At 39.3% G+C, this 24,450-nt stretch overlaps 1 protein-coding gene, 1 long non-coding RNA gene and 1 pseudogene across 3 annotated transcripts in view; 2 read left to right on the top strand and 1 right to left on the bottom strand.

The window, feature by feature from the left end:
• The first annotated feature begins 3,106 nt into the window (after window positions 1-3,106).
• On the top strand, window positions 3,107-6,136 carry LOC140332883 (uncharacterized). Its single transcript, XR_011921241.1, has 2 exons — window positions 3,107-4,415; window positions 4,819-6,136. It is a non-coding gene; the product is annotated as an uncharacterized lncRNA (long non-coding RNA).
• Window positions 6,137-13,103: 6,967 nt separating this feature from the next.
• LOC140325576 (cyclic nucleotide-gated channel alpha-4-like) lies at window positions 13,104-16,018 on the bottom strand (annotated as a pseudogene).
• A 6,999-nt stretch (window positions 16,019-23,017) lies between these two features.
• The window catches only part of PRRG1 (proline rich and Gla domain 1), a gene marked incomplete at its 3' end in the record, with an annotated part of 23,523 nt that continues 22,090 nt past the window's right edge, over window positions 23,018-24,450 (top strand). The window contains 2 exon segments of one of the 2 annotated variants that reach the window (XM_072414106.1): window positions 23,018-23,153; window positions 24,065-24,087. 2 annotated transcript variants of the gene reach the window in all.

The raw sequence follows: 24,450 nt of genomic DNA, 5'->3' as shown, positions 1-24,450 counted from the left end.
TCATAAAACTGATGCGCGCAGGATGCTCATGTCATTGTGTTTGCTTGAAGGCCTAGTGGGGGAAGAAAAGAGGACCGAGTCACCCCTTTTCTTTGCTTCAATTTGCAGTGGGACAGAATTATCAGTATACTCCTTAGGAGTATAACCTCTCTGCACCTACAGATACTGCAACCAACTTTATTACCTCCTGACACTAGACTTTGTTGGCATTTATGTAATGTTCGGGAATGTTAAGGGCCTCCCTTCCCCAGTTCTATTTGGGGGTTTCTCCTCTCCTATGGAGTAACTACAAAATCTTTGTACTATGTATGTAATTTGTATATACAGTACATTGAAAACTATATCCGGGTTTGTCCTGTAAAAGGCCAAAAATGAAATATAGATGGAGGTTTTAGGTCCAAACTTTCATTATAGATCTGCTATCTTATCAAAGTGGACGGTGATACAGCAAACATTGGCATGTTACCTATTGGATGGGCTTTCATTGAGTTTGTTTGCTCTCTATGTTCCTATTTGTTACATGCTGAAGGTTCAGACAAGCTGTTTCCACTAATGGAAGACTTAGTAGAGCCACAGGTAGGTAGGTTTGGTGATTAGATTCACCCTAATGGGAAGAAGCATTAGGCCCTGTAGCGGTAATCCCGAGTGTGACTCAGGGTGGATTTTATCTGCAAAAAGTGGTAATCCCGAGTTACACTCGGGGTCAGTTATACACCACCCCTGTCCTTCCCTTAGTATCCTATTTTATATTATACAGATATAACACCAACCACTGTTCTTACATTAGTATCCTAGCCCATAACACCCAGATGTAACATCACCCCACTGTCTTAAACTGGGTACACACTTCCAATAAATGTCGTTGGAAATAACAACTAACGACTGATCGTCCAAGAATCGTTAACAAAAAAGGTGCACAACAACTGACCAACGACGCCAACGAATGAGGATTGTCGCTGGAAATGAACGACCATCCTGCCGGATCTGATTGAGTGACGATAGTTCACTATCTATTGTGTGTACAGTCGTATAGTGATCCTGGATGGTTCTGCAGTACACTTTCTCCTTTACATGTCACTTCCGGCATCATTCAAACGATCGTATCTAGCGCGTGTACATTATTGGTGGATTATATTTGAACGATCGTATCATTACAGCATGTACAGATCTGTGCACAATACGATTGTTGAAAAATAATCGTGCATAATTGTTGATCGGTCGTAATCGTTAGTTTTCTAACGATAATTATTGGAAGTGTGTACCTAGCTTTACCCTTAGAATCTTATCCTATAATATACAGATATAACATCACCCCACTGTCTTACCCTAAGTATCTTACCCTACAATATACAGATATAACACCATCCCGCTGCCCTTATATTAGTTTCCTTCCCTATAATAAACAGATGTAACACCACTCCACTTTCCTTTTCCCTATTATCCTATCCTATATTATACAGATTTAACACCACTCCACTTTCCTTCTCCCAGTATCATATCCTATTTCATACAGATATAATACCATTCTACTGTCGTTCATTTTGATATGAGAGTGCTGCTATATGGGACACTGCACAATCATTGAAATACAGGAAACCATGCACTTCATGACAGAGATAAATGAGCAGACAAAGGCAAATTATGCTGCCCTGCGAAGTGTTTAACATTCACATGAGGTGGTCTTACATCATGACTTTACAGGGAGCAGTATATCTCCTAGTTAAGAAATAGGAATACACACAGTAGGGGTGGCAATGCTGAAAACTGAGCTGGCATTGCATTGTGAGTTATATCAAGTAGGTACTCCTGACTGGCAGGACCACCAGCTATTTACAAAACATTGTTCCATATGTGTTATAAGAATATTACAGCATATTATATATACAGCATATATAATACGGCTATTCACATCAACACCGAGTGAACATATTTAGGTTAATGCCAGCAGGGACAGAATAGGGAAGAATGTAGTCCAATATATAAACCAATGTTCTCATCACTGTGACTTGAATATGAGAGCTGATTTCGCTAGGTAGGCACTTTTACAGTAATATCACAGTTTTATTTAGAGACCTGAACAAAAACCTTTATGCCCACTCCTTTTTCCTACCTTGCTTACCCTAATATATATATCCCAAAAATTAGCACTTTAAAATCTACATACAAAATGTATTACTACTAGCTATAGTTACAATAAATCCAGCAGATTGTAATATAAAGGTTAATGTCATAATTCATAAAAGTTAATGTTAGCTGGAACTAAAAGTTTCAGAAGGTGATACAAATGATTCACAATATTCTTTGTACAGCAATACATTAGTTAAGGACACAGCATCGGTGCTAAGTTGTATCACATTGATCCATACACCAGATAGCATTAATTATTAGCTATCAGGGTCCCCTAGAATCTTTCCATAAAATGTTATTTATTAAAAAAAAGTAGCATGGTGCATGGTAAAGTTCTGGTCATCCGAATTTGGAATGTACTATGCCAGTTGTCAGGTATGGATAATGAACAATATAAACTAACATGTACATGCTAGCAGATTTATTAGTAGTAGCAGATTAAATCCATGAATGGGTCCATAGGGTCTATTTATAACAATGCAAAATGCATATTTATTAACAACACGTGACAGCATTGGGTAATTCTAATCTAAAATAAACTATTGGAGAATATTTCCTATTAGAATATGAATTAGAAAAGGTGCTGATATCCATGAGATGATAGTAATTCTACTTGATAAGTGAAAATGAGTTTCTCTGAGTGCTCTAGGTAATGTAACTGTTTTCCCATTGCAGACATTTTTATCAAAGTCATCCTCTGTCAGATTTCTAAGATCTTTAATCCATTTTAAAAGCTATTGAGTCTTTTTTTTTTGTCAGAGCTAACCAGGGATTTATTTAAGCAAGGCCAGTGAATTATAATAACAAGCACCCCACTCTTTGAATGCCAGACATATATATAAATAATCAATATATATAAAAAAGTGAACATCACATCCATTTTCCAGTAAATAATCCATGAGCATTAATTTAAAATCCATGAGCAATACAAATACGTAGAAAATAAAATTCCTTTACAAGCAAAAAATACATAGGCTTTGGTCCATTTTATGTACAGTGCCACTTAATGCACAGCACTGTATAATATGTTAGTATTATATAAATACTGTTTAATAATACCAGTTAATAATATTTTAATAATGATATTTTATTTCATTTTAATTTTTGGTGTGTTTTAAGGAGAAGCCTCCAATTGTATAATTGCAGTCAGGTTGGAAAACAATTCAAAATTTTTTTTGGTAGCTGTATCCTTTTTGCTGTCCTTTCCATTTTTGGCCTGACTTGCACATTGTTAAGTGATTCATTAAAACACAAATCACTAGTCTTTTAGAGAAACTGCCTTTAGGAAAGGACCATATAAAGGGAAGGTCATTCTTTCCCAGAACTTTTTTTGTTGTTCGTTTTTAAAAGGCAGACATTACATTTTTTGGTAAAAATATAGATTCAATGCTCCTTGACAATAAAACTTAAATGGGTTAAGAAAGGAAAGGAAGTTAGGGAAGTATTAAATCTATATTACCGTTTTTCCTGTGTGCTAAAGTTTTTGTAATTTTTACCTTATTGTTGTTTTGTCAGAATGTCTCTGACAAAAGCACACAGTTCTATTTTCTTTATTTTATATCTGATCCATATTCCTTTGTTTGGGATTTACTCAAAGGGGAGGTGTGTTTACTGGAAGTTACTCAAGGAGGGGAGATAGGTGTACTTAATATTATTAATATTTTCCTATAATCTGAGAAGGTCCTCTGACTTTGTTCACACCTGATACTGATAATTTTTTTTCTTAATCTAAGAATATCCCCCTACTTTTTTCATACCTGTAATCAGAGTTACCCGACAATAGGAAAATATTACCAATTTGTCATAATGAGTGTTTCAATTCTTCACCCTTTCATCGATTGTTTGAGTGGTTTATGAGCAACTTCCCCCTGCAGTCCAATTATGTGCTATATTGGGTATAGATACTGAGTTAAATGGATCAGACTTGTTTATGAGTACAGATGTTAACTTAGACTGATGAGACCTTCGTGAATAGTGAGTGATATAAATCAGTACCATTGTACTTAGGCTACCATTGCCTGAGGCTAGCCTCCACTGAGGACATCATCCTGAGACACACTTTTCTGGATTTGCTTCCATGTTTGCTTCTGGATAAACTTGTTTTGCTTCCTTGCAGTTGCCTATCAATGTGACCTCTCCCAGAAGAACAGGAGGATTCAGTGTACCTGAGTGCCCAAGCCTTGAAGTATGTGCACTATTGCGGTCTGCAGCACACGGTAATAGTTAGTCCCCAGCCCGAGACTCTGCCAAGCTGGATGCATATTCTTGTAAGGTGTCTGCTTCACAAGGTAATGGTCAATGCCCAGCACGGGATCCTGCCAAGCTAGACACATATTCTGGTACACTGTCAGTATTGCAGATACAGCACAGATGGGGAGGATCAGTCACGTGCACCTCACTGCATAGCAGAAAGCATGCAAAGGGATTGGCAGGCATACTGCGCAGACTGATGAAATGTGTGTAGTCTGATGATGTGGTGATGGCTACAGGTAGTGTATCTGATAATATAGATATATAGTAATATAGAATAATCAATGTGACAGGTCTGTCTTATGTCCTAGTATATTTTATAATTTACAACAATAATCCTCAAAGTATTATTGACATACGTTTTTAAAATGCCCAATAGGCCTGACTGACATGTGCATCTCCTGGAAGTGACATGTGCTGATTTTAATGCATGTGCCCTAGATATCCTTAGGAGACAGGCGGATTCCAAGGCCCACCAACCCACAGCTGTGAGTGTCTGCAATCAAGAAATACTTTAAATAAAGCCACAGAGTGCCCATGCCCATGATGGCCTTGATTGATGGATTGCTTGGGCATAAATCTTTTAAATCTATATTATTGGACTTTTTTACCACAATCATGAAAATTATGAACTGTTTAAAAAAGCACAAAAGACTGCGGGGAACTACCTAAGTTGCCTTTTTTTAACATATCAAAACTTATTAAAAACTTTTCTGAAACTTATTATAACTGTTGCAACCCAAAATTGTTTACAGATATATGTGGATAGATATAAATTATATATAAAATATGTGTGTGTATAGGTGCAGGAATGTTGTGTGTAAACATGAAACCTGTTTTTCTTTGTACTGGCCATCTGGATCACCTAGGGGGATGTCTAATCAGTGGTTATCAAGGAACCTCAACCAAGGAACAATAAACAAAACAGATAATAAAACATGCCAGTACACAAGATCTAGTTCCCATAACAAACTGGTTACCAGTAGGACCCGCAAGGGGTAATAAATCTATCAAGTTTGAGTTAGCAGAAGATGGATGAATAACTGGACAAGTGGGTTGGGGTGATGACCCAGCTGGAAGTCTTGTTGACCCCTAACCTTTGATTCCAGCTCCAGATTCACATATCAACGTTGTTAGGAGGTTCATCAAATTACATTAACCAATTCCAAGCTAGTGGGGTGTGTGTCAACTGATGGTCATCATACAGAACACACCCACTAACCAATCCAGGGGTCCCCAATGTTACCGAATGGGACTTAACTATATAAAAGGGAAGCTGGGATAATAACAGAGAGTTCTTAGAGAATCAGGCTCCTGGGGTACCCATTGACATCTTTACAGTATCTATAAGACATTCCTAAATGCATTCCTATATTGTCTATTTTTTGTCCATGTTCAGTGTTCTCCCCAGCCCCTTTTAGCTGGGCACACCACCCGGCAAATTTCAGCAATCACCCGGCTGTTTTAGGGGGGTTACTGAAGAGTTAGGTCACAAATCAGGGGCTTCCACCCGCCTACAATTTCTCTCCACCCAGCTTAAAAAAAATTCTGGGTTGAGCACTGATGTTATTATTGTTATATTGTTTTGCTGTATTGTACTAAACAGGTATTAGATTATTACAGGGGTTTACTACTAATAACCTTATTTCCATGTGCTGTATATTGATTGAAGTTCCTATGTTTAGATATCAAACAATATTGCTGTGTACTTTGTTTCACCTTGTTTTCTTAATTAAACTGTTTGAGTGATTAGCTATAATTTGTGCATGAACCTTCTTTTATTGAATATCTATATGCATTGATAGGGGACATAATTTCCATGTTTATGCAGATAAATATTCCAAAATCAACAGTTTAAAAATATACAAATTTTCAGTTTCTGGTTTCTCCCAGCTTCTTCCTTCTGCATCACTGTGATTTGGGTTTAAACATCCTTATTGATTGGCCTTCCCAGTGCAGCAAAGTCATGTGACCCGGAGAGGTGGTGCCAGTCAAGGCCTCATACTTACATCAGCGAACCTGGGTGACCCAGAAATCCTGGAATGGATTTGGTTGAGGATTGAACACATTTGCTAACAAATTGCAAATTACTTTTAGGAAATCCATTCCAGGTTTTCTGGATCACCAAATTTACGGATGAAAATGTATCCTCACCAGCCTTGGATAGCTTTAGTCAGCCCCTTTTGTAAGAGATATTTGTTTGAGATCACACTCACATTGTTTTTACTATAATGTGATCTTTCATTGACTCAATGTTTTTTTTCTAGTATGTAAGCATGTCCCAATATTTATATCTGCTTATTCCTGAGATTGTTTTACCCCCTCCAAAGAGGTAACCAGGGTAATACCTAAATTATTCAGTGCATTACTATACAAATACAAACTTAAGACCTGTGCAGCCTATCCTGTATTACATCTTAAAAAATCAAAAACACAATTACATGATACATTACTCTAACACGGTATGCAATAACACAATTGTTCTCACTTACATACCAAAACTGGTGCTGATAGATTTATACAGTTAGGTCCATAAATATTTTGACAATTTTTTTCTAATTTTGGTTCTGTACATTACCACAATTAACTTTAAATGAAACAACTCAGATGCAGTTGAACTGCAGACTTTCAGCTTTAATTCAGTGACCTGAACAAATAGATTGAATAAAAATGTGAGGAACTAAAGCCTTTTTTTCACACAGTCACTTCATTTCAGGGGCTAAAAAATAATTGGACAAATTAAAAAGCTGAAAGGAAAATGTTTATTTCTAATACTTGGTTGAAAACCCTTTGCTGGCAATGACAGCCTGTAGTCTTGAACTCATGGATATCACCAGATGCTGGGTTTCCTCCTTTTTATATGCTCTACCAGGCATTTATTGCAGCGGCTTTCAGTTGCTGTTTGTTTGTGGGCCTTTCTGTCCGAAGTTTAGTCTTCAACAAGTGAAATGCATGCTCAATTGGGTTCAGATCAGGTGACTGACTTGGCCGTTCAAGAATGTTCCAATTCTTTGCTTTGATAAACTCCTGGGTTGCTTTGGCTGTATGTTTTGGGTCATTGTCCATCTGTATTATGAAATGCCTCTCAATCAATGTGACTGTATTTAGCTGGATTTGAGCAGACATTATGTCTCTGAACACCTCAGAATTAATTCGGCTACTTCTGTCCTGTGTCACATCATGGATAAACACTAGTGTCCCAGTGCCACTGGCAGCCATGCACGCCCAAGCCATCACACTGCCTCCGCCATGTTTTACAGATGATGTGCTATGCTTTGGATCATGAGCTGTTCCACGCCTTCTCCATACTTTTTTCTTGCCATCATTCTGGTAAAGGTTGATCTTGGTTTCATCTGTCCATCAAGAATGTTTTTCCAGAACTGTGCTGGCTTTTATAGATGTTTTTGAGCAAAGTCCAATCTAGCCTTTCTAATCTTGAGGCTTATGAGTGGCTTGCACCTTGCAGTGCACCCTCTGTATTTACTTTCATGCAGTCTTCTCTTTATGGTAGACTTGAATATCAATTCGCCTACTTCCTGTAGAGTGTTATCACATGGTTGGCTGTTGTGAAGGGGTTTCACTTCACCATGGAAATTATTCTGCGATCATCCACCACTGTTGTCCTCCGTCCAGGTCTTTTGGCGTTGCTGCGTTCGCCAGCACTTTGTTTCTTTCCCATGATGTACCAAACTGTAGATTTTGCCACTCCTAATATTGTAGCAATTTCTGCAGCTTAAAGATGGCTTGTTTCAACTGCATGGAGAGCTCCTTTGACCACATGTTGTCTGTTCACAGCAAAAACAGCAAAATCTTCCACATACAAGCACCCCCCCCCCCCCCCCAATCAACTCCAGGCCTTTTATCTGCTTAATTGATAATGACCTTGAAATAGCCTTTGAGTCATCGTCCAAATACCTTTGAGTCCCTGAAATTAAGTGATTGTGAGGCTTTAGTTCCTCAAATTTTTATGCAATCTTCTTCCAACCCATTGAAATAAAGCTGAAAGTCTACAGTTCAACTGCACTTGAGCCGTTTAATTTAAAATTATTGTGGTAATGTACAGAACCAAACTTGGAAAAAAGTTGTCTCTGTCCAAATATTTATGGACCTAACTGTATATCCATTTACATTCAGCTTCTAAACATGTCCTAATATGTTATCTTCCATCAAGGCCTTCAGTGTTCACTGTGAAAAGTCATCACTATCAAAGTGGTGAACCAGGGGTCGGCAAACTCCGGCCTTTAGGCTAAATGCAGCCTAGCCGGTAGTTCGTTCTGGCCTAACGCCCCCTGGCCGATCCAGCCTAATGCTGGCTGTCTCCAGAGCTGCGGGGCGTCATTAGGAACTGCCGGAGCCGTCAGAGATCTGGTGCCGCCCCCTTGCAGTTGCTCCCCTATTTACCACTACCGGCGTTGATATGTTCGCCGCCGTGGTATATAGGGAAGGCTCCCTGAAGGTAAATCCCTCTCCTCTGCAATGCATACAGAGGAGAGGGCTTTCACTTCAGGGGGCCTTCCCTGGTGGTGGGTGGAGCCATTAGGGCGGGTCTGGCGTAGTGTGCTCCCGCCCACCCCATAAATGGCCTAGCGCCCATAAAACTTTGCCTACCCCTTTGGTAAACAGTCAAAGAATGGTTCTGCTAGTAAAGGAAGATCCCTATGTCCAACTTGGGGGGACGGGGCCTCTAGGGGGCACTACGGCTTGCACAGTGGTGGTGTAAGCCCTGAGAAGGCCCAAGGCGCAGAGTCTAAGCTGCAACCAGGTCTTCTCCAGAGCCTCTAGTGGTGAGAATATTGCACTGCTGGTTACTGCCAGCTCACGGTCCTTGGGCACACCAGGGTGGGCAGGATGATACACGGTACCAAATCAGTAAGCAGAAGAATTGTCAAGGAAGGCCGGGGTGAAGGCAGGCAGCAAGCAAGAAAGGTCAGGTCTCAAGCCAGGGGTCAAATACCAGAGACCCAAGAAATACAGACCAGTAACACGGGGGCCACTGCACACACAGGGAACACGGGAGACACAAAAAGCAACAGGTGACATGGGATATCCACAGACAGAGAGGAACACTGGAACATGGACAAGGGAACTGGCAGGAAAACAGACTGGACAACAAGAGGTTAACACTGGAACTGGACTGAGGAATATTGGATTAGGCAACAGGTGTACAAGAAATGCTCAGCAGAGCTATGGGGCTCAACACTAATGGAGACACATTGCACTACCGCTGTGACGAGTGCTGTGTCTGAGTTAGCTAAATAGCCAAGGATTTTTAACCCCCCTGGCGGTATTCCAGAGTGTGGCTCGGGGAAAAAAAACATGCAAAAAGCAGTAACCCCGAGCCACATTTGTGGTAGGTAAAATCATTTAAAAAAAACTCCACTTGCCTAGCATTCTCCAGCTTCCTGCCTGTCGGATCGCCTCCTCGGAACGCATCCTCTTGTTTTGTTTTTCTCCTGGTTTGTGCAGTGATATTCCTCGAGGTTTCCCAGTGACGTCGGTGCGGATGGGAGGTGGAGTGGGAAATTCAAATAATTTTGTATTGGATTCAATACAAAATAACTGTAAAGAATCCAAAACAAAGAAATCTTTATATAATATATATATAATTATATATATATATATATATATATATATATATATTGCAAAGTTATATTATATTGTAAAGTTATATTACAGTTTTCAGTATTTTATGCGCCCTTGTTTTAACAGATTTTTGTGGTTTTTTTACTTAAAGTTTATTATTAATTTTAATAAATATTGCACATATTTCGGTGAGTAATGCATAAGAGTTATAGGCCTACAATGTAAAATAAATTTCCATGCAAAACAATGTACGGACAGAATTAGAATGCCAGGAGGGGTAAAGAAGCTATTTCCTGATTGGCCGGCAGGATGGGCGAAACTGATAAAACCCGGAACAGCAGGCACGCTCAGAGTTAGAACAGCTTAGAAGCGCAGGAGACACCTTAACGAGGAAGAGGTAAGTGTGACAAGTCCACATACTTCTTTTACAAACCTATAATGATTGTCAATCACAAATCAACAGAAAGTGATCCCTACTATAAAACAGTTCACAAAATATTTAGGAGCTGAAAGCTCTCCACTGGGGAATGTAAAGGTAGAGGAAACACAGATGTAGTCACATTGGTTTCAAGCCCGATATCTGAAAGAAACTGATTGGTCTATCAGTCAAACGTTTACATGTGTTAGGGAATCTCTCATGGATATTAGACATGTAAATGTGATTCCAGCAAATGCTACAAAAAATCAACTTAAAACTACATAATTCTGTTATATATCCCAATGCTTGGACTGAGATGATTAAACAACAGTGCTAGTCCATTTTATAGTAACTGCTATGTGGGGATTAGGAAACATATAGGAAAGGCACTACATGCGTGCAGTTGTTGATGCTGTATCTTTGCAATATACTGAAGGGCCTAATGATCTATTTTATATATCTACATAGATCGATAAATACAAAAATAGAATTCTAATGATCCTCTTAGGATTTTGTAAAAGAGGGATTATATTGGTTGATGCTAAACCTATGCTCAGACTCTTCCAGTAGCAAAGCTGATCCAGTTCAAACAACATTAATCTCATATATGTAACTGTGGCACATAAAAACATGACACCGGTACATAGACAGAACACAATCCCCACCATTCCCTCATGTGCCTAGGTTGAAATTAAAGAAGCAAAAAGTAGAGAATTTTTTTAAGTGAGGTTGGGAAATTGAAATATATTTTGATGGCATTATGGCATCACTGCACAGAGAAGCAGCAGGTAGAGTTGAAAGTGACCCTGGCCTTTTTAAATTTAAATCAACATAATTCACTGAATTGTAATGATCAGGACCCCCATACCTTCTGTTCCCTATTGGATCTAGGATGTAATGTTAAGGACTCCCATACCTCCTGTTCCCTATTGGATATTGGATGTAATGATCAGGACCCCCATGCCTCCTGTTACCTATTGGATGTAATGATCAGGACCCTCATACCTCCTGTTCCCTATTTGATCTAGGATGTAATGATCAGGACCCCCATGCCTCCTGTTACCTATTGGATGTAATGATCAGGACCCCCATACCTCCTGTTGCCTATTGGATCTAGGATGTAATGATCAGGACCCCCATACCTCCTGTTGCCTATTGGATAAAGGATGTAGTGATCAGGATCCCGATACCTTCTGTTCACTATTAGATTTAGGATGTAATGATCAGGACCCCATGCCTGCTGTTCTGTTCACTATTGGATATTGGATGTAATGATCAGGACCCCCATGTCACCTGTTCTCTATTGGATATAGGAAGTAATGATCAGGACCCCCATACTTTATGTTCTCTATTAGTGTTTTGTGTATCATCACACCCAATCATTATTATGTGTAGGTGTCCATATTTAAAGATGTAACCCTTCCAGGTTAAATGTAAATTAAATGGAAAATAAACAGAAAATAAATATTACACTTTCCTTTCTTTCTGTAGACCCCTCAATCCCGCTGGAGATGTCCTTGATTGGGTCCCGCACCATCCTGTAATCCTCGTTTGTTCCCGCACAGAGGAATCGCCAGGCACCGCCATCTTTGTCGGTCCTCCTTCTGGCTGCGATGTCACACCCCACTATTATATTTTCCTGAATAAAGTGAGACTAAAATATTGTCACAAATAAAGCATGACTGAGCTGTACATTGTATTGTAAATTGTATGCATTTATTATTGTGACACTAAAAAAACACAACACAATAAAAAAAAAATGGTCAGAAAACAAATAGCTAAGATAAAAACATTCATATTGATTTGAACAATATGAAAACAAATCAGGTTAGTAAATGAAATGTAAAGGGTCAAATAAGTGACATTAAAGAAACAGATCTAATAGATAAAATAATTTATATGTAAAACTCTGCTTCTGTCAGTTCCTCTGTACAGAGACATAGGTCTGGCTCAGTGTTCTGTGTACAGCACTCCAGTATATGTCAGAGCTATATAAATGTATAGTAATAGTGTGTTATTGGGGGAAAATTAGAGTGTCGGCTCTTCTGTACATAGACTGATGGGACTGGCTCAGTGTAAAGCACTGTGATATAATAACACTATATAAATAACTCATAAAATACATGTAATTTGTGGGCGGTGTCCAGGCTCTAGAAGTATCCTTCTTTCACTATCACAGTCAGTATAAATGTGACCATATCAGGTGTTAGGACATATTCCAATGCCAAGTGATGGAGGATATTGCTGGAATGAGGTGGATGTGAGATTTGTAGTGAATTGTGCAGCATATTGGTCCTTGTGATTGGTCTAAAAATGTGAATATATTAGGCTGTTTTATATTTGATTATATAGGGCACTTATGTTATTATATGGCCCCTGGTTGCTGATGTTCGCGTACCACAGGTTCTCACTAATATGATAATACAGGAAATGAAGCGCCAACTCACTGCATTCTTACGGCTGCTTCTCACAGTCATGTGACCCAGGGAAGCACCCAGCATCATGTGACATTATAACGGTACGGGTGCTCTGGGCTGTGTATACCTAATTTAAAAACATTGGGTCAATAACTGGAGAATTTCCTGGAGAGATTCACACATGAATCACATTTTGTAGGTGATTGTTCCCACAGATATTCCTCTTTTACCTTCACGGGATGATAGCTCAGTACATGACCCTTTGTGTTCCCTGGCTTCATTAGTCGTGTCATTCTTCATCCTCCGATCTATGGGTGGGTAGGCTCCTCCCACAGGCTGGTTTTCCGCTGAAGTAATTTTACCGCGCTGGACTCCAGGTCTGCCAAGAGTTGGCGAGCTTGGTCTGCGGGAACTCGAGGTTGGCCTCCTGCCTCAGGACTTTGTCTTCCATCTCCTGTTACTTGGCCTCCAGAGCAGCTGCCACTTTCTCATCCAACTTGTTCATCTTGAGAAGGATCTCTCGTCATTTATCCTCCAGGATGGCCTTAGCATTGGGGTAGTCGGTCAGGGCATCCTTCAGGTCCTCCTTGGACAGGCAGAAAAGGTTGGATTAGCCTATGCTTTTTATGTTCGCTGTTCTGTGGTTCCCAGATGTGTTGCAGCAATGCATGATGTTATTTTAAAAGCACAGAAATAATATCATTGGTTAGTAAATGATCCGTGGGACCTGCAGGACCAATGAGAGGGCAAGGGGCATTGATTTTCAAAAACATCTTCACTCCGCCCCTCTTCTCCTCCTTCCAACTTATTGACCTATTCTGGTGGACTCATTGGAGGCAATGGTGGAGCCCGGGGCAAATATAAAGTGGGGCCCAAAATGAACAACCTTACAATTGTCTAAACTTCTGTCATTTAGTCATTTGGGTCCTCAGAGAAGTTGAGGACAATTTAGTAAAACTCAAATGTGGTGCACATGAGGTCCCTTGCAGAGGTCATATTGGGGAAAGGAGGAGATTCCTAATATGATATTTAAAGAGGGGAAAGGGATAACTGATGTTTTAGGCCCCTTCACTTGTCCACCCTGCCAGCAACTACAGGGGCTCACCAGGGTTTTGTGGGTAAATTTGTAAAAATTGCTAACATTGAATCCACAACTCATCCCTTGCTGTGTAAAGCTCAGGAGTGGAGGGAAAGATTACACTTATTAAACTTGTTACTGGATTTATTACATTTATACTGGATTTATTAAAGCTTTCCAAGACCAGAGAAGATAGACTAAGATGGGATGACCTGGGTGATCCAGCAAATTTCGAATGGATCTGGTCCAGCATTCAAAACATTTGTCACCTAAAAGCAAATTATTTTGAAAAAGTCTATTCCAGGTTTGCTGGATCACCCATGTTCTCCCATGGTAACCTATCTCAGGTGTAATATCTTTCATATAGGTATTTTATTACTTAATCATCCTTATTTTACAGGATTTATATAGCGCTTACATATTAGGTAGCGCTGTACATTATATAGGGGTTGCAAATGACAGATACAGACAGTGACAGAGTAGGAGAGCATCCTGCCCAGAAGAGCTTACAATCTAGGAGGTGGGGGAAGTATCACGCAATAGGAGGGGGGTATGGAGGGGTGGGAAGTAGTGAGGGTTTAAGAGAGCAGAAAGTAGGAGCAAGTCATTTGTAACCCCTATTTAATGTACAGACCTGCGTAATATGTTGGTGTCATATAAATCCTTTTTAATAATAAATTCCTGAGAGTCGGGCTATCTCCAGAAATGTCAGCTTTATTGTATGTTATGTTTGTTTTGTATTATAGAACTGTTGACCATTACAACGCTCTGAAAAGTCTCCCACCAAATCTCAGAAGTTTTGTGTTTCACACCACTGATACAAGACATTTTATGACTCAGGGTACAAATCCACTACAGAAGCCATTGCATACCTTTGATGTTGAGGATGCTTATTTCTCCGAAATAGTTCCCTTCTCCAAAGACAGCAAATTGTGTGATGCCATCATCGGCCACCACGGCCAACTTCCTATCTTTGTTGATGTAGATCTCCTGGCCAATGTCGCCCTTCTTGCATACATATTCCTCAGGGCTGTAGACCTGCGGCTTGAGCTTCAGCACCAGTTCCTCTAGCAGGCCCTTCTCACAGTTCTGGAAGATTTGCACTTTGCTTAAGATGGACGTGTGGACGCTGGCAGCCATTTCCACCCTCATCTTCTCGAGAAGTTTTTCCAATATCTGGTTCTCATTAGTCAGCTTCTTATTGATCTGAAGGTGGTGGTGCCAAGTAATGACTTTCTTCTTCAAGCTTTTGTTTACTTTCTACATCTTCTAATATTGTTATGATTATGAAAATGTATTCTTCCTCGTGCATGGGTGAAGTAATGTCGCCCACGGTGGTGAGGATGAGGGTGGAGAAGTAAAAGCTGCAAAATATACGGAGCTGTTCCAGTGGATGACCACGAAGATGTAAGCCATCAATTTGCAGATCCGAAATGCACTGGGATACAGGATTCGGGTATCTGTTGTCAAAAAAACTCGAAGAGCCGATGGAAGTGCAGAAAGCGATTAATCCTCACGGCTGGAGTGTGGATGCCAAACTTAAAGTAGAGAAAGTCGGTTGGGAGCACAGAAAGGAGATCCCGTACTGCCGGTCTTGTATGTCACCAGGAGCCCGTCTTTCAAAAATCATAAAGGGAATGTAAAGAATCCTTGTTAGGGGGTGACTGTATAAAACAAATATATAAAAAACCTCCCCATTAAGCTCTCCCTTAAATTTACCAACTTTTTAAAAAACACCAAATTACAATGCCTCTAAACATTTTATTCTCAGCAAAACTACCTACTACTTTTTAGGAGTATAGTACAGGAAAGGAGCACAGAAGGGTGATGAGTGCCAATAAATGGGCTGCTTCTAACGACAGAACCCACGGGACATCTTATGGAGGATTGTTACATCTATCCTAGGCAGGCTTGAACTGTTCTTGACTTCTGGTCCCACCATTTGGTTGATGCTTCTTGCTTATTTGCACTCATTGCCCTTCTGTGCTCCTTTACTGTGTGAACCTGCTTTGGCGTTTGGAAAGTGATACTAGAATTTGATTTTATGCTGTATAATTATATTTACTAGTCTCATTAAGCTTCATCCTGAAGAAGTGTTACACCACGAAACGCGTCAATGATACACTGGCACTTCTTGTGAGACATGCTATAACGTTTCCCATTCTGGAGCACTGCAAAAAATCAATGTCTCCTACTTTACTTTTTAATATGATGTACCAATAAAATGTTTTAACAGTTTTCTATATTCCGGTAAAGCTCAGTGTCTTTGCACATATCAATTTGGTAGATCATTTTAAAAGTAGCTCGCAAGTCAAGAAAGTGTGGGCACCCCTGGTGTAGAGGCTGCTAGTGGTTTTCACTGTTACTGATTCGACACTAGAGGGCAGCAATGTCTGCAATCATTTTTGTTTTTACATATAGCTTTACTGATTGAGTCAGCTGCGCACTTTCACAATTAACCACTAGGTGGCGAAGGCATTGATTTAATGGGAACTGAAACGAGTGATTTGATCACTTCTCAGCGAATTTCAGATGAATTGACAGGGGAATCATTTATAAATAGAGCCCATGGATATCGGAATCACTAGTGTATTTTATCTGTTGGTGATATTTTCCATCCCATTTACTTATTAAGTAAAAACATAAAATGTGTTCATTCTATATAAAACTGTTCTGAAGGTTGGCCACTCAATGGCAATTTGTGGGTACCATATACTGTAGGGCTGTCCGCTGGTCAGACAATATCCACTGTGCCATCCATAGATTATCCATAGATTATTATTAGTTGCACAGTATTTTAAACAACACATATCTTTCGAAATACTTATTTATCAAATTGGGCCCTGCTATGCTCTTTTTGCTGGCTGTAATACATAAAAAGTGGCCCCTGCATTTCATTTCTGGACACCCTGTGTGATTATACTGCTACCAATTAAGATAGCTATTAAAGTCGCTGATGTAATGCAGGTAGGGTATACACTCTCCAGTGACCCAAAACTTTTACTAGGGGTCACCTATGGAGCCTTTTAGGTCACTGTAAATCAGGTTTTACACATGTTGCAAGCAAATCCCATCGCTAAGTGAACTGGTCACTTGTATGGAAGCTGGTGATAATGTCCAAGATGTAGAGAGTATCACATAGGTAGTGCAGGCTGAGCCAGACCCAGAGGTAGCCATATTGCAGCTCTGTAATTCAGGACTTGGAGAGAGAAGGGCAGAGACATAGGAGGTCAGGCTGCTGAGATTCTGTTTGCTGGTTGTATTTATAAGCAAAACATGAGAGCATGGAAATGAGGAAGGGATGTGTAGCCCTGTTATGGGGGGGGGGGGGGGTCATGTAAATGACTCCCACTAACCAGGCTATGGCGCTAACCTGTAGATAACAGAGAGGATCCTGAGCCTATGTGGAAGAGTGAGGATGATAATAAAGTTGGCAGTGCCTCCACCCAGGACAGGGTCTCTGTTAGCAGAGGGGGCTCCCTTCCTGGGACATTAACCAGAAATAATAACACAGGAACAATCTATCTGCGCTACCACTTAGTCCCTAACAATCACACTAATCTGCCAATGCAACCGGACCTCTGCTACCTATGGGCCATCGGATGCCTAACCTATGCTAGGTGTGACTAGACAGGGGGTGCAGATCAGCAAAGATAACTGAAAAGGGCAGAGCACATATATATTTGTGTATATAGCTGATACACTGACTGTAGGTATACCCCAAAGTGATCTCTGATAAGATATCACATATACCTCATTAATACAGAGGGAATTATTATAATAATGTACTACACACAGACAAGGCAGTCAGTGTGTTCTGGAAGGAATGCAAGCACCTATCCTGGCTGAGCACATGTTCTCATCTCTGTCCCTGTACCTCCTGCAATTCTCTATATCCTGAAGGGGTTTCCCAGGCCACTATCAGGGGCAGGAAAACTTCAACAACTTTATTTGCTATTTACAAAGTTACAACTCAGCAAGCAGATAGAAAAAGGCAGACCCCTACAGATGGATATAGGGGGGTTCAAAGTGTGCCAATGCACGAGGGCCATGGATCGTCCTCAGCCAACAGGGAGCTCAAACTGGCTCTGCTTAGGGGCTCTTTGTAAGCTACGTTCACCACTGAAGAGAGGTTCAAAGAGTTAAAATTGTTCCTCCATCCTTAATGACTATGGTCAAATGTCTGCACCTCATGCAGGTAGTTTCTTTTATTTAAGTTCTGAAACACACAGTATTGTAGGAACTAAGAGCTCTATTTAAAAAATTATTCCCCTTTCAATTCGCTCATAAAATGTATTTCTTCCCTATTCATTTCTTATTGTGATAGCTGTGCGCTTTCAACAATTGGCCACTAGGTGGCAGAATGAGTCGTTTTAATAGTTGACCTGTAGGAGAAATACAACCATCTGTAAGCGAATTTCAGAGGAATTGATTGGAGGAATAATTTATGAATAGAACCCAATAGGTTAAATCTTACTTTATATTATTCATATAGAATATACTTTCCCCCCTTGTATTACTTGGGGGCTTGATGCTGTTTTGGGAATATTAAGTATTATCTAAATAGAAGACCATACGACTAGCAGCCAATTTGGTCCCGGCATTTGCTAAACTGAGACCCTATATTAGCTCAACAGCTCAACCTGGCACATTACATGGTGTTGCCTGGTATTGATAAGAGTCGAAGTATTGATAATGGTCGGTGTATTTGTAAAGTATTCAGGACTTCTGTATTCAATATACATTGATGACAATACAGCACATAATCCTTGGGCATATCTATCCTCTGAAGAAACTCATCTGTAAAATGTGTTGTGAAATTAACAAAATGGAATCATCATTTTTTGATCCTCTCTGTTACGATGTATTTGGCTTTATGTAAGTTTTTTTTTAAATGGTTATGGAAATTGTAATCTCATTTGCAAACAATAAAGATTTTGTATGTTTATATAAAAGTATCTGTTGGAATTCAGCCATTAAAACCCCTTTTTTACCCCAACAAGTAGATGATTCCTTTTGTCTCTAAATATTTAATTAGGACAATTTTTCAATTAGGGGGAGATTTTCTGCTAGTGGTTGCACAGCCCAGAATCACATAACTTTCTTTACATCTGTAGAAGCATTTCATGTACAGCTCGCAATTGTCTGGATCTGCTTTCAAACCAATTGTTAGAATTCCAATGTATACAGTCCATACAGAATAAATCCAAATTTAGTTTTATTTTATTTTCTCTACATTTTTCCACGCATTGAATCATCTTCAGATAACAATCTTTTGCCCCAGAAACTTCTGGAGCTGCATTGGCTCCAATGGACAGTCTAAACCAGAGTTTTTCAACCAGTGTTCCTCCTGAGGGTGCTAGGGAGTCCCTTAACTGATGTTGATCAACTGATGTCTAGATTTCTGTACCAAAAGTGGTACACTGTTGTTTATTAAATGTTTTTTTTTTCAAATTCTAGACCTGTAACTTACAGAAATATGTCCAAAACAGGGTCTAGTAGATATCATGGATATAATAAAGTTATATAAAGTTTGATACATGTAAAATAAAAAAATACATGTAAAACATGTAAAAGTTTGATAAATGTAATATAAAGTTTGATACACACAATCATGTAAAAAAAAATTAAATAAAAGACACAAAAATCAGCTTAAACAAGAATGCATAAATAAATAAAAATACTGAAAATGCAATAATTCGGTATACTGTATAGTAATATATTTTCTAAAACACCTCCCTAGTGTGGTAAATTTTAAAACAACGTCACATAACTATAGATATAACCACATAAATATATTTTGTATTATTTTGTATTGGATTGGATACAGGACTTTGTATTGAATCCAATACAATATATTTGTATTTCCCATGCACTAACATCATCAGCAATCACCGAGGGACGCGAATGCCGAGCGTTCTAATGCTTTCCGTACTTCCATGCAAAAATATTACATTACATTTTTGCATGGAAATTTATTTTAGATTGTAGGCTATAATTCTCAGGCATAACTCACCGAAATATGTCCAAAATTTATTAAATTTAAAAATAAACTTTAAAAAAAAAATTATAAAACATTTAAAAAAAAAATCTTGTGTGTAATGTAACTGTACAGTAGCTTATTTTATATATATAATAAAATGATATATATATTATATAGAGATTTCTTTGTATTGGACTCAATACAGCTTTTTTGTATTGAATCCAATACAAAGTTATTTGAATTTCCCACCCGCACCGACGCATGTAGCGACGTCACCGGGAAACCCCGGAGATCATCACTGCTATCCTTGGGAGAAGACAGAAGAGATCTCCGGAGAAGCTGCGACAAGGAAAGTGTTTTTTTTTCAGTTGTAATCCGATTGTCATACAATGTTGTATGACAATCAGATTGCACTGTGATGCTTCATTCTATTTTAAGCCACCCCGAACCAGGTCCGGGGTAATCGCCCAGGTGGTTAAAGAGAAAGTAAACTCATACCTCGTCCAAAACAAAAAAAAATACAATTATGTTCAATCCTGCAGAGCAGTCAATCGGTCTGGAGGTCTCTTCCTTCGGGTCCCGCGTCGTCCCTGCATAAGTATTTGGGCCGGCGCACCGGGTGCCACCATCTCTCTTCTAATGTCTTTCTATGTCAGCGGACACAGGCGCGAGATCAGGTGATGTAGATGGGGGGAAAACCCTATATAAACCCTTAATAAAAGGGTTGTCTACCCTTTTATGTAAAGTGAAAATTCTGCGCTTAGGTACGCGTAAGCAATTTGTTACACTGACTAAGTGACACCAGTGGTCTTTTTGGCTATCTGTAAGAGTGACACTCTTCCCAATGGCCAGCAATGTAAGAGGCATTCTTCTTACTGACCATCACACTAATATACTGTGATGTGTGGATATAATAATTTTTAGAAGGGGTTTCCTGAAGACCTGAAAGTTATTTCAATGGTTCCCCCATGTTAAAACGGTTGAAAAACTGGCCCATTATTCTCAAACAAGCAAAACACCACCAATTTAACTATTGAAAAATGAAACACATGCATGATGTTTTGCATTTTGTGATCATCTACAAATACCCTATTGTTCTTTCCTAAATATAAATGACAGATTCAAGCTGTTTATTTATGGTATGTTTCATGATTACCTCTCCTGCACATGTACATAGATAATTGTTTTAGCAACCAAACAGGATTTTCAAATTTTCATAATGCTGATGTGAAGTTGAATTCAGTCAAGCATATGATAAATTGATAGAATGCAGTAAGCTTAGTTTATTGATTTTGTATCACCTTTGCTGTGCGATAATAAACATATGTGTCTTTTACAAGATTCAGCTCTGAATAAACAGTGGTACTTATTAGTACATGGTTAATATGTGGCTTCTTGTACAAGGTTAATACATGGGTAATTATCTTTTAGTTCCTACTATTACTGGAATAGAGTTACTCACCGCAGTAGACGTTTATAGAGCCATCATTGCAGTGACTAATTCCATTCAGAAAATAACAAAGGCTAGAGGAAGAAATTTAACATACCAGAAGCATTATGCTAACAGTATTGGTCACAGTTGAAGCAGAGTGGAATCACACAAAGAATAGGACAGTAAGTGAGATTATCTTTTACCTTTATCTTCTGTGGTTTTCAAAAATTAATAGAATTAATTATTAAAAAAAAATAGAATTAATAAAAAAAAAATAATTAATTAACAGAAATAATTAATATGTGAGCTACCACATATTTAAGTGCAGTGGCTGTAGTAGCTTTCTTACCTAACAGCACTAGGGTTTTCAGCCTTGGCCAGGACATGTTCTTACCGTGTTGGTATGGGTTTTCTCATACATACCAAACACATACTTGCAGGTTATGGCCACATGTATAGCACCCTGTACATGTGCCAAATCTTGAAAGGTAAGCAGGATTGGGCACTTGGATGGGACACTGCCTGGGAATTCCAGGTGCTAAAGGGTATGTGCTTTGAGCCTAAATCTACATACACGCACTAGATGATTGTTGACTGAGATGAACAGTTATGTATATCACAGGTGAGGATCCAGCATGTGTACAATGGTTCACCAACACTTGCTCAACCCCCCCTTCATTGAGGTGCTCATTCATTCTCCTGTAACTGGAAATGATCACAAAAGATAATTTATAGAAACAAAAATCTAATGTCTACAGGGCTTTATGTAACAAAACATGTTGTTAATAACAAAACTGATATCAGGAAAAAGCCAGACAGAAGTACCCCTTTAATCCCCCAGAAGTACCCTCTGGAGAATAGATAGCACTGGCTAAGGATCATTGATCAGTCGTTTACAGGCTAGAGACTGCTTGGCAACATTGTGGATATATTAAGCCCTACATTTATTATATGGATTGATTTGTAAGGGATCACTCCTGGCTGTACTAATGCAGGATTGAAAATCCCAAGCTGCAAATGTAAATGAATATGACTCTTGTAAAACCAGGGAAAATCATTCTTTTCAATAGGATCAGTGTGTTATAAAACATCCTGTAAAATGGGTGTATTTACTAGGATGTTGCCAGTCACACCTAGGCACCTCAACACACTTCAAAGTTGTGTTAAATGAAGCTAGTTTACATGTATGTGATGTGCAGATATACATTGTTCACAACTCTTCCTATTGATTACAATAAAAGTGCATGAAAATACATGATTGTCCACAGCATAATAATGTTTCAAAACTTAAATAATGAAAATGTGTGTATTTACACTGGCGACCCTTCTCGATTAGAGAGAAAATAAAGAAAAATATCAAAATGTGAGCGCTGTTCCCAAAATCAACAAATGGAAAAATCTTCCAAAGGGGGACATCTGTTTACCACACCTCACTTTCTGATTTCCACTTCTCACTGTGCTGGACATTTGGGGAGCTAGGAGAACACAGGAAATTTTAATAGGCAGCATGGACACCAACAAAAGAAACATAAACACCATTTGATGATTAGGCTGTATTTGACTATGACCATTTTGTGTAAATATTGTCAAACAACTATATATATATAACTAACACTAACCCACTTCCCCCAACCCCATTAGGGTTTTGGTATACCGTTTCTTCATGATAAAGTTGTTTTGTGATTGAATCATCTCGTGCATGCCGCAGGGGGTGCTGGGAGTTGTAGTTTCGGCTCCTCCTCCCAGCATCAGTTTGTGTCTGTCTGGGATTCGGCTCATGGACGGAGCAGCGGCAGGGGTCGGAGAGAAGATCCCGAGTTGAACTCTGTGTGATCGGCTAGCTGGGAATCCGGGGCTCCGTTCAGGTACTGATCATGGCTGATCTGTAGGATGGCTGCTGTGCATTGTGTGTGTAACACTGATGTATATGATGAGTGTGTGATGTACCAGGCACTGTATATATAGGAGGAGGGGGTAGTTTCCTGTCTTTTTGCCCCTCTGCCATGGCAGTGTCTGCCTATAGATGCACATGGTGAGGGTGCCGGCCCTGTATTGGGGTGATAGGGTGTATGAGGAATAGATCCTTCCTCTGGGTGATCACATATACAGTTTGGTGTCTCATGCAGGGCGGATGCAGCTTATATTATCCCATGGCTGGACAGAACCAGGATCTGCCGGATCACTAATGGCCCCTGTGTTAAATGCCTCCTCTCATATTAATGTATTGTAAATATTTAACAACATCTTATATGCTCTCCAGATCTCACTAACAATGTGATTGTAACCCACTGCTTGGATGTTTGCGTTGCAAGATTCACAAAGAGTGAATAGCAGTCTGCGTGATAGTATTGTGAATGTTTGGATGAACTGTTCTAACTATTCACATAAAGACCATTGGTCGTGGCTGAGAAAACATGACACTGATTACAAATTTTAATATTTTTAAAGCTAAAGTTTATCTACTTGTAGCTTTCCTTCATTGGTACCTCCTCATCAACATTCTAATGAAATGAATAAATAATATACCCTTGTGTTTTCTTGGCATCCTTCCTGAAAAAAATGATCCCCATCTTACTTTCTGCAGCTTTTAATGCACACTGTGAGAAGCACATTCTGTGCAGTGAAATCAGAGTAAGCAATGTCAGTACAGGAGATCAGCCTATGTAAAGCTAAAGATAAGGCTGAGGATTTCTAACCAAAGGGATACAAGATGGACAAGTTGCATTTCATTGATTGCATTGTATTGATTAATACTTAGTTTTTGTTTTTCTTGCAGGGTATGAATATTTCCCCATTCAGGTAGGAATCCATAAATAACTCTGTGATTACCTATTTATTATGGACTGGGGATTGCGTGACCTATACGTGGCAGTGATTAATGGAAACAAAAAGGTGGCACTGGTCAAACCAGTTTAAAGTGTGGACAATAGGAATGTTTCAGGGCCGTCGTATGTACATATGGCTAAAACATGGCCTCATCAATGTGTATTCCTTTGCACAACCCCCCACTCCAGCATGGATGCAATAAATACCCCTTCCCCCAACTTCCCAGCATTAATTTATTAAAAAAAAAAGCACCATTTGTGTCCAAACTCTGCAAAGCTCCACAGGTGTCCTGTCTGACCTGTATACCCTTCTGCGATACCCACCTGCCTGACCTGT

This window comes from Pyxicephalus adspersus, chromosome 1 (genome assembly GCF_032062135.1).
Source record: "Pyxicephalus adspersus chromosome 1, UCB_Pads_2.0, whole genome shotgun sequence".
Taxonomy (NCBI): domain Eukaryota; kingdom Metazoa; phylum Chordata; class Amphibia; order Anura; family Pyxicephalidae; genus Pyxicephalus; species Pyxicephalus adspersus.
Note: the sequence above shows the minus strand (reverse complement) of the source record. Positions and strands in the feature narration are given on the sequence as shown.